Here is a 10,978-nt window from a genome sequence, read left to right as displayed (position 1 = left end):
GTTCCAGGATGGTAGAGTGGAACGTTACCCAGCACGGCTCCACCACTTATAAAGGGGATTTATTGGGGTTGGTAGCGACAGCGGGTCGTAGGATGCACCGAGCACAGTCCTCTCGCTCGAGCTTCTGCTGCGCGCTTGATGCTGCCGATGCTGCTGACTCTGCGTCATCGTTCGTCATCTTCCTTACAATACTAATAATAGCGCGTGTATCTCATCGTGTGGCTCTACAAAAGTGTCGTTCCCATCATCGCTGTTTGAATGAATGAACGCCCCGACAAACTATACTGGTTGCAGTTCGAGAATAAGCAACTGCTGTTCTTTGTCGTCATTCAGCTGGTCCATGTATTCCTAATATTATCTTGTCTGGCGTACGTAGTTTTACGTAACAGTAAACGTGGGTATTGACGCTTCACAACAGTCTTTACGGCCATATTTATTATCTATTTAGCTTGTGATACATAGCGTGTGCCACCACCATCAATGTATATATGTTGATTGCATTGCTTTTCTTGTGTCCAATCATGCTTCACGACTGCACTATCACTCCAACGAAGGCCTGGCTCAAGGTAAAACAATGTTCATTTCTAAATGTCAAGGTCACGGGGAGTTTAGTTTTAGTGTCGTATAGTGAATTAAATCATGTAAGCGTCAATTTATTCTCAACGGTACCGCAGGATTTTAGTGCTCACCAGGGTCTCTCGAAAACGTCGAAATTGATGCCTCGCAAATAGTTTGAGTATGTCAGTTAAGAACCTGATGCGAAATTATGATTGGAAGTTACATTTAGTGGGCGTTCTCAAACTCATGTTGGTTTCGCAGTAAATTGATGAACAATTTATTTGAGATAAAGAAAAAAAGGCAGTGGGGAGCAGTCTGCAACAATATGTTTTCTTTTTTGAATGATGATTTGAGTACATGCCAAAGCAAAGAAGGCACAAATTGTTTTGCCTCTTGTGTAAAAATTCAGCTCAATGAGACCGGTATTACAGTTATTCGTGGACAGTCCTGGAAACAAGCGGCAATGAACATCAGAATGTGTTCAACCATGCTTAACTCTCTAACGCTACACTTACTTTATTTAACGTAACAAGACTGTTTCTGTATTTCCATTAAGAGCAGAATCTTTAGCCAGTTGGTAATGCATATTTGGCTGCTGTGAAGCGCGGCATACGGGACAAAGGAAGGCGAAACAGTCGGGTCAAGCGCTCTACACATAGCGATGTTTTTTTTTTTTCAGCTATCACAGGGACAGGTCACAGCAAGACTAATTTGCGTGTAAAAAGTCAATCCTTCGTTCTAAATTTTGCACTTGAAAAGGTGTTACCTTTTACGAGCCCCAAGCAAAATAACACACATGAAACCTGCATACGAGCATTCTCACAAGCGTACACATGGTATACTGCGTGTACACGCCCACAACGGTGGCTTAGTACCTCTGGAGTTCTGCTGCTGAACTAAATTCGCGGCTGCTGGCGACCGCATATCGATGGAGGGAATCCTAGGGGGTCAAAGGTAATCCGGAGCCCTTCACTGCGTGATTCTGTTGCACATTTATAGACGCACCTAGTGACGGGAACGAGTTTACGCAAACGAAGGACATACATGGAGCGGAGATGACCCAGCGCATAGCCGACAAATAGGCGTCCTCCTTGTGCACTCGCATTCAATGTGTAGGGTTTCTTCCACGTGTGCCGCCGGCGTCCTACATCTACCACAGCCCGAGTGCTGCTTTAGAACGCTGAACGCCATAGATTAATTAAGAACATGTGTTTACAATGCCTGTAAGCACAACTACCAATATAAGTGATCTCTTCGTTGAAGACGTGACATAAAAGAACACTGGATCCGTATGCACTATTCACAATGACTTATGTGTGCCACTTTTTTTTTTTTTGGCTCTCACTATGTGAGAGCACAAGAACTATCTGAGAAAGCCAGCTCAGCGACCTATATTTAGTAACACAAGTGCAAATAATCATCACCATAATTGGCCTACATGCTCCTAGTGCAAGACGAGTCAGTGATCTCTAGTTGCGCCCAATTGCGTTATTCGACTTTTTAGCCCAGTAAATTACGTAGTCCTATCACTCCACCGATTCCTCTGTCGCCGTTGATTACATTTTTTCTGCTATCGACATCCATTCTGATACTCTAATAAACAACCTTCATACAACGAAAAGACGCAACGCACCAAGGAAAAGACGGGCGAAAGGAAAGAGCGTATTTCCTTTCGCCTGTCTTTTCCTTGGTTTGTTGCGTCCTTTCGTTGTATCAACTAGCCCAACAACAAGCTTTATTATAATAAACACCCGTTAAGTGCTCTCCACACTCTACATGAGTTTCCCAAATCCACTTCTTTGAAAACTCAATCGTAATATGAGCTTCTGGGGCTTTTTTATTTTTTGGCGATCCTTATATATAAAACGCCAATAATGTTACAGAAACGCGGCAAATGCCAACTAAGTTTACTGAACCATAGTTCAACAGTGGGCGAGATGATGTAGGTACTGCGTGATATCTTGATGCAGTAATTGTCATGCACCATGATCGGCTTGCTTTGTGCAGAATTGGAATGGTGTCGCATTTATACTAGGTAATCCATCAAGCTGACGCCAAACGCCTGCCTGACACGCGTTAACTGCATCTACCAAACGCGCAGGGACGAAGAAAGATTTGGCCGTAATATTCAGACCACGCGTAGGCCCACAGTTATGCGAGCGAAGATTCCCAAATAACCCTGCACCGTCCTCAGAGTCAGAATCCGAGGCAACTGTAAATAGCCAGCTTCTCAGAAAAATCCTAAAAGAGCAAACAAAGACCAATAAGACGCTCAGCATACTCTCCGCCAACATGAAACAACTTGAAGTAACGGTAGGCAACGTTCAAGAAAGGCTATCTTCAATGCAGAAAGAGCTTGGACGATTACAAAAATGAATGTGTGAGGAGAAGCTGGCCGAGCACGAAGTTAACTACAAAGAAACGAGGGAGCTAATGAATGAGTTATCGAATAAGGTGGATGATCTTGAAAAGTGTAGTCGAAGAAACAATGATATTATTTATGGATTAAGCAAAGAAACAAAAGAGGACAATAAATCCTTGCAAGACAGAGTCAAATATGATATATTTAAGGCGGTGCTTGACATCGAAGTGAATTTAATCGAGCGCATTCACAAGGTTGGTTATAAACATGCTGGCAAATGCCAGCATGTTATGTTATACCAGTTATGCTGAGGCTCTTTGATTTTTCTGAAAAAGCTAGAATAATGTCATCATGCTCTAAGCTAAAAGGAACGCATATTTCAATATCGGAGGACTTTTCTAAAAAGATTCTTGACTTGCGCAGTACACTGTGACGTTCTGCAACTGTGGAAAAGGCCAATGGAGCAAAGGTATCACTTGTTTATGATAAATTGAAAGTAGATGACAAAGCTTATATCTGGGACCAGCTTTTAAACCGCCGAGTGGAAATCACACGATATGATGCACAGACGCCGCGTGGTTCCGATCACCTTGCGTCTGGCCGTGTGATCACACGAAGCCGTGATAAAAAATGACAATCTGCAAGCAAAGTTCTCCGAGTTGTTTCGCTCAATGCGTGCAGCGTTGTCACTAAATCCCGTTCCCTCGAAGATGTAATCCCCTCTTATCATCCACATGTCTTAGTAATTACTGAAACATGGTTACATGCTCATGTACAGGATTCGGAAGTCGTATACCTTCTATACTTATAAGCTAATCCGTAAAGATGGAGAGTCACGAGGCGGGGGAGTAGCTATCGCCATTAAAAATAATATTGTATTCACACTATCGGATGGCAATAATAACCATGAAAGTACATGGTGCAAACTTAAATTCTTCGGCGAAAGTATACTTCTAGGGGGCGTGTACCGACCCCCAAATGATTCACCGGAATATTTGGAAGCCATGCACGACTACCTTGCAGATAATACAAATTACCGGTCGAATAACAGGAGACTTTAATGTGCCGGGGATAAACGTGTAATTGTTCTCAAGATTGCAAAGATACTAAAAGTGCTCATGCATTGCTCACGATTACATTCAACTTCTGTTTACACCAACTAGTTTCCGACGATATCATCTTCACTCCTTGATTTAGCACTTGTTAGCAGATCACTACAAGTTTGTACGGTTAGTGTTGAAGACGGCATATCTGATCATAAGTTGCTTACTCTGTCATGTCCGGGTGCAGGGATACGTTCTTTTACTAAGCCTTCAGATACTTTCGTTAGAGATTACACACACGCCGATCATAACGCTGTTTTAAACTATTTGGAATCACGCTTTGTTAATTTCAGGCAAATCAGTGATGTTAATGAAATTTGGTCATACTTTAGAGAAATTCTTCTCTTTTGCGAGCAACAGTATGTCCCGTTAAAAAAGAAAAGCACTACGAGGGAATACCCGTGGCTCACGCGACAAATGATTCATTTAAAATGTAAATTTAAGCAACGACGCAAACGCTGTAATACAAGTGACCTTTCAAGCCTTATTTTTAACCTGCGGGAGCAAACCAGACCGGCAAAAGAACGTGTTTTTTTTCAATCACTTGAGTGAAAAACGCGCCGTTGTCGACGGGAGCGGACGCGCTTCACATCGACTCCTGCTATTATGTCAATTAGCGCAGCGTTAATTTACAGTTACCGCGATATAATTGGTACCAAAGTGTGCGCGAAGGTGCGGGGCATCGACCGGCCGGTACCAGTTTTGACCAAGCGGTACGTGATTTTCTCGATTTACGAGGACTCTTCTCTGGTGCGGTGCGGACTTTTCGCTAAGCGTAACGTAGGCCTACCACGCGTACGCCCACCGGTCGTGACGGGCCCGGCCGCTAGGCCTAACCCGGCGACGAGTACGACCAAGATGGCGTCCGAAATGGAAGTGGTCACGTCGATGGAAGACAACATGGCGTCAACGCTGAGAATCGGCAGTTTCGGCGGGCGCACGTGCATCGAAGTTCACGGAGAGGACATTACACCGGAAGAAGTCGAAGGCTGGTCGGCCTCCGGCAAGCGCATCAAGCAGATCACGGCCGGCAAGGAAAACGGTGAGTCCGCCACCATTACTCGCCAGTCTAGACCCAAGACCATGGCCAGCTTTGCTAAGAGAGTTGCAGCTTCGGTAACGAAAGCGGCGAGGATGCCGATAGATATGCCGAAAGAAGACACCAAGGTAGTCTGAGACCACGTGGCGGTCTCAACGTCGCGAGAACGGAGGCTTCAATTATCATGTTGGTCGTCAGGACGGCGGCTCGAGTAACGAAGGAAGAAGCCAAAGCAGACACCATCTGCACAAACGCGCAGCAAAACATCATCGGAGGTCAGCACCCCGGACGAGAGGCGCGCCACGCTGTACTCTAAGGTCAAAGCCCTTAACATAGGAAGTAAGACATACGAAATCAACGCCTACCGAACGGCGCCGGACGGCACGGTCAAGGGAGTCATCCGAGGTATAGCCGTGGACGATACCCCTGAGGAGATAGCCGAAAACATCGTGAACCCCTACAACCCCCTAGCGGTGGAGGCGCACAGAATCGGCAATACAACCACGCTGATAGTATTTTCGCTGGACAGAAAGTACCGAACTACGTCAAGTATGGCTCGACATTGGTCAAGTGCGGGCTTTACCGCAAGCACTTTGACGTGTGCAAGCAATGCTGCAGGGTCGGCCATAGAAGAGACGTATGCCCGAATACCAACGCCAAAGTGTGCTTCGGCTGCGGAATCGCAAACCCCAGAGAGGGTCACGAACGCGAATGCAAGCCCAAGTGCAAGCTATGTGGGGGACAGCACCCAACGGGCGAGAGGGAATGCAAAAACAAGTACAAGATGCCGTACGTGGTCAAGAAGCGGCAATGGGAACGCAAGATGGAAGCCATGCAGCAACAACCGGACCCGGAAAGCTCTCCGCCGCGACGAGCGTCGCCTGCCGAGAGACCCCGCGGGGAATCAAAGCAGCGCGACAGCAGCCGCAAAAGGGACGACAGCAAAATAGTCAGGAGCGCCAGTCGCCGCAAACCGTCGCAATCGAGGGAGAGAGGCTCCTGGGCCGACGCAGTCAAGGCAAACATGGCAGAGAAGAGACAACCACCGGCGCAAAACGCCGCGAAGAAGGTCCAAGAAGCGAACGGGGTGGAGAAATCCTTGAGAGACGAGAACGAGAAGCTAAAGCGGAGAATCGCCGAACAGGACGCAACCATCAAGGAAATCAACGAGAAGCCAACGACATTAATTGCGATGCAGCAACAGCAGCAACAGCAGCAACAGCAGCCGACGCCCGCACAACAGAGGAAACAAGAGATGACCGAAGACGAACCAGAGGTCGAGGTGGACCCGAGAGCCACGATAGCGGCAGGACCGGCTCCCAAGAGGAGAGCCATAGAGGGCGCCAAAGAACGAAAGATAACGGAGAGAATCGAAAAACAGGGCGACAGACTCGACCATCTTGAGGTGACCAGCAAGGTAACCAACGAACGCCTCACCGCGCTCGAGCAAACGGTTCAGCAGATGACAACCAACATTCAGAGCACGATCCAGAACATGATAGCGCAGATGCAAACACAGCTGCAGGCGCACATACAGGCACAAATGCAAAGTATGGAAGCACAGACCATCGCCAAACTGCAACAATCATGGCCGGGACAGCACGCATAGCAGTAACCACACCGCCAGTGAGAGACCTCTTGGTCTGGCACTGGAATTGCAACGGCTTTACCGGCAAGAGAGCGGTGCTGCTGCAACACTTGCAGCAACAAACGAGGAAACCAGAAGTAATAATGATACAAGAAACACACAGCGAGGAGACACCGAGACTCCCGGGCTACCGGTCGCACGACAGCCCGCCGAGCGAAGGGCAAGGGCAGAGGGGTCTGCACCTTCGTTAGGAAAGGGATCACCTTCATGGAACACGAACTGATCGGCAGAAGCGCCATCGAACACTGCACGGTGGAAGTAATTACGGGCAAGAAGAGGAAGGAGAGCACTTTCCTGGTGAACGTCTACAGCAATCCGTCTCACGGACAACAGAAGTTCAAGGCACTACTTCACAAGGCGAGTAGAGTCGCGGGGAGCAATACGCTCCTAGTGTGCGGAGACTTTAACGCTCCGAACCAAGGCTGGGACTACCAAAGAACGACGGTCAAGGGAAGAGAGCTGATGCAAGATGCCACCGACGTGGAACTGAACCTAATCACTGATCCGGTCTTTCCCACCAGGATCGGTACATCGGTTACGAGAAACACCACTCCTGACCTTACCTTCGTCAAAACCGAAGGAAGAACAAGAGAAGCGGAAGGGAGAAACACGGGAAAAGAGCTGGGCAGCGATCACTACATTGTGGAGGTCGTCGTACCGCTCGAAGGCCAAGGCAACACCGGCATAAGGAAGCATCGCATTACGGATTGGGACGATTTCGAACGGCACTACCCGCGGTGCAACTGGACATTATGCACATCGAACAATGGGCGGCTAACGTCGTTGAGACGACGGAAAGAGCCACCAAAGAGCTGGAAACGGACGAACGGATAGACAAGATGGACAGTCGGCTCGCCCACCTGATAGTAGCCAAGCAGTCCATAAAGGCGAGGTGGCAGAAGCAACGAACGAACCGAAGTCTAAGGAAGAAGATCGCCGAGCTCAACAGGCAGATCGAGGCTCACTGCAAGGTGCTATGCACCCAACAATGGAACGAGGCCTGCAATGAAGCCGACGGACAGTTACACAAGGGCAAGACGTGGAACATGCTGCGGCACCTCCTCGACGAAACAAAGACCAAGGGCCACCAACACAACAACCTGGCCTAGATCCTACACAAGGCAATCTGCGAACACAGAGAGGACGGGATCAAGCGGAACTTGGACGCCAAGTACCTACCGACCACCCCCACGGAAAGACACCCGGATTACCAAGGCAACGAGAACGAGACGCTAGATCGAGACATCGAGGCATGGGAAGTAAGAGCTGCTCTGCAGGATCTCAATGGCAGGTCCGCCGCGGGTCCCCACCGAGTGACCAACAGAGCGCTCAAGAACCTCAACGAAGCGGCCATCGAAACGCTCACGAAATTCTACAAGTGCTGGCAAGATGGAAGGCTACCCAAACAATGGAAAGCAGCCAAGACGATCCTCATTCCCAAGCCTGGCAGACCACCAAACATAGAGAACCTCAGGCCGATCTCGCTCACTTCGTGCGTGGGGAAGGTCCTCGAGCACGTTCTCATGAACAGGTGGCAGCGTTACCTGGAAAAATCGGAGCTCTACCCAAATTCCATCATAGTGTTTGGGACAAGCTCGGGACGCAAGACGCCATGATCTTACTGAAGAACGAGATCATCGACGATATGACGGCCACCAAGGACAACAGAGCCATACTTGGGCTGTACCTGCAGAGCGCCTTCGATAAAGTGAGGCACTCGGCTATCCTGGCCCAAGTATCCAGGCTAAACATGGGCAGAAACACATACGAGTACATCAAACACTTCCTGACGGAACGGACCACCGAAATCTGCGCGGGAGACCTGCAGTTCGAAGAGAAGAAGCTGCGCAGCGTCGGAACCCCGCAGGGCTCGGTGATCTCGCCGTTACTCTTCAACCTCGTGATGATCGGGGTGGGCAACCGGCTAGAAAGAGTAACGGGAGTCCGGCACACCATCTACGCCGACGACGTTACGCTATGGGTACCGGGAGGAAGCGACGGACACATCGAGACAACGTTGCAAGAAGCGGACAACGCCATCGAGGAGCAGCTGGACGGGTTTGGACTCGTCTGCTCTCCGGCCAAGTCAGAGCTGCTGGTGATTCCACCGAAAGGAGCGGGCAGGAAAAGAAAGAATATGGAATTCAAGTACGAGCATCCCAAGATCACGATCAAGACGGCGGGAGGACAAGTAATACCGGAGGTTGAGAAGATCCGAGTGCTCGGGCTGCTCATCGAGCGAAATCGAGTCAACGGTGAAACGGTGAACAAGCTCGCGGGCAAAGCGGCCGCGGCAATGAGACTTATCAAGAGGGTGTCCAACAGAAGAGCGGGCATGAAGGAGGAGAGCCTGACTAGGCTCGTTCAATCCTTTGCAGTTAGCCACATAACGTACGTCGCCGCCTTCCACAACTGGAGGCCGAGTGAACGTAACAAGATAGACGCCACCATACGCAAGGCGTATAAGGCGGCACTCGGTCTCCTCGGGAGCACGAGCACCGAAAAATTCATGGCGCTGGGAGTCCACAACACGCTGGACGAAATAGCCGAGGCACATAGAACGGCGCAACTCGAACGTCTCTCTGAAACGAGAACCGGAAGACACGTACTGCGGGACCTTGGCCTCGAGCCGAGGGAAGGCAAGCAGCAGAACAACATACCGATACCGCATAGCATCAATAGAAAGCTCAGGGTCTGCCAGATCCCGAAGAACGTCAACCCCGAGCACAACAAGGAGCGGAGGTTGGCGAGAGCCAGGGCTCTCGTGGACCTCCACGCCAGAGAAGAAGGCGCCGTCTACGTGGACGCGGCGGAGTATCGAGGCAGCAGCGACGCATACGCGGCTGTGGTCGTCGGAGCATCGACGGGTGCAACGAAGACCGCAGCGAGCATCCGGACTCGAGAAGCGCACCAAGCGGAGGAGGTGGCTATCGCCTTGGCCGTCTCCGACCCCGGATGCACTACAGGGCTGTGTGACTCTAGAACGGCAGTGAAGAACTATGCCAAGGGTATGGTATGTAGTGAGGCCGCGCGCATACTGCGCAAGGTCGAAGACATCGGGCGCAAAAGTGCTTCTGTGATCAAGTGGTTTCCGGCCCACATGGGCAGTGACGTGTCGGAACGCGGGAACGCGAACCACAACGAGACGGCCAACGCGGCCGCGCGAGGACTAACCAACCGCGCGGCTGCAAACACGGCCGACTCGGAGTGTTGGTCGCGGTACAGTGCCAAGGACAAGATGACCACCTTCAACGAAATAGTGAAATGGTACGGACGGAACAGACAGACTATGCCCCCACCTCACCCGGGGCTTACCTGGAAGGAGGCAGTGTTATACAGACAATTACAGACAGGGTCCCTGCTCACCCCGGTGCTAGCTAAGCACGTGTGTCCGAGTGTGTACACGAGTGACGTGTGTAGACTGTGTGCGAAGGAGAGAGCTACCGCGGCTCACATCCTTTGGGACTGTGGTGTAAATCCGAGAGAAGCCAGTGAGAAGACGACGATCCCGCCGCAGCTAGAGGCTGCAACGAGGATCTACGATAAAGAGACACAACTCAAGGCCGTCCAGCAGGTCTCGGCAGCTCTAGGAAGGCAGCGACCTAGCGAAACCGAGGATAAGGGGGGCGGCACCCCCAGGAGGGGGGCGGCGGCCCTCTCGGACCCGCGGAAGTAGCCAGGGAGCAAGACCTCGAGGAGCATAACGCACGAGACTGACATAGTGGCCGCGTCGCGATGAAAGCTCGTCCTCCCTGCGTGCAGGGAGCCTAATCGACTCTGCAGGAATTCTCAATGAAGTTATTCTCTCTCTCTCTCTCTCTCTCTCTCACTTTGCAGTAATTTATGAACAAAGAACCCCAAACGTTCTGGCGCTATGCATCAAAAGATAAACGGTGTATATCAGAGATAAGTGTTTCGGGTGAAAGTATTGTTGACTCGACTGTCATTTCTCACAAATTTATTGCATTTTTTCAATCCGTGTTCACGTTTGCAGTTTCGCATGCACTGTTACCGTCATATGTTGATGATAGTCCTAAGCCTGAGGTAGAGATAACTGAGGACGGTGTTCTTGATCTCTTGCATAGGCTCGATGTGAAGAAATCACCTGGTCTTGACCAACTGTCCAATACCTTTTTGAGTAGATATGCTGTATGGGTGGCCAAATATTTACATCACATTTTTGTTATATCTTAAAGCACTGCAGTAATTCCTGATAATTGGCGCTCGTCCAAAATCATTCCGGTGCATAAATCTGGCTCTCCTCTTGA

General features: G+C 49.9%; 1 non-coding gene and 1 pseudogene across 1 annotated transcript; both read left to right on the top strand.

Moving 5' to 3' along the window:
- Window positions 1-4,881: 4,881 nt before the first annotated feature.
- Window positions 4,882-6,671, top strand: LOC119433667 (uncharacterized; annotated as a pseudogene).
- An 868-nt stretch (window positions 6,672-7,539) lies between these two features.
- LOC119432938 (uncharacterized) lies at window positions 7,540-10,386 on the top strand. The gene has a single exon (XR_007464313.1). It is a non-coding gene; the product is annotated as an uncharacterized LOC119432938 (transcript).
- Window positions 10,387-10,978: the final 592 nt, after the last annotated feature.

The sequence above is a fragment of the Dermacentor silvarum genome, chromosome 11 (assembly GCF_013339745.2).
Source record: "Dermacentor silvarum isolate Dsil-2018 chromosome 11, BIME_Dsil_1.4, whole genome shotgun sequence".
Lineage (NCBI taxonomy): Eukaryota > Metazoa > Arthropoda > Arachnida > Ixodida > Ixodidae > Dermacentor > Dermacentor silvarum.
This window is presented reverse-complemented; position numbering and strand designations above follow the sequence as displayed.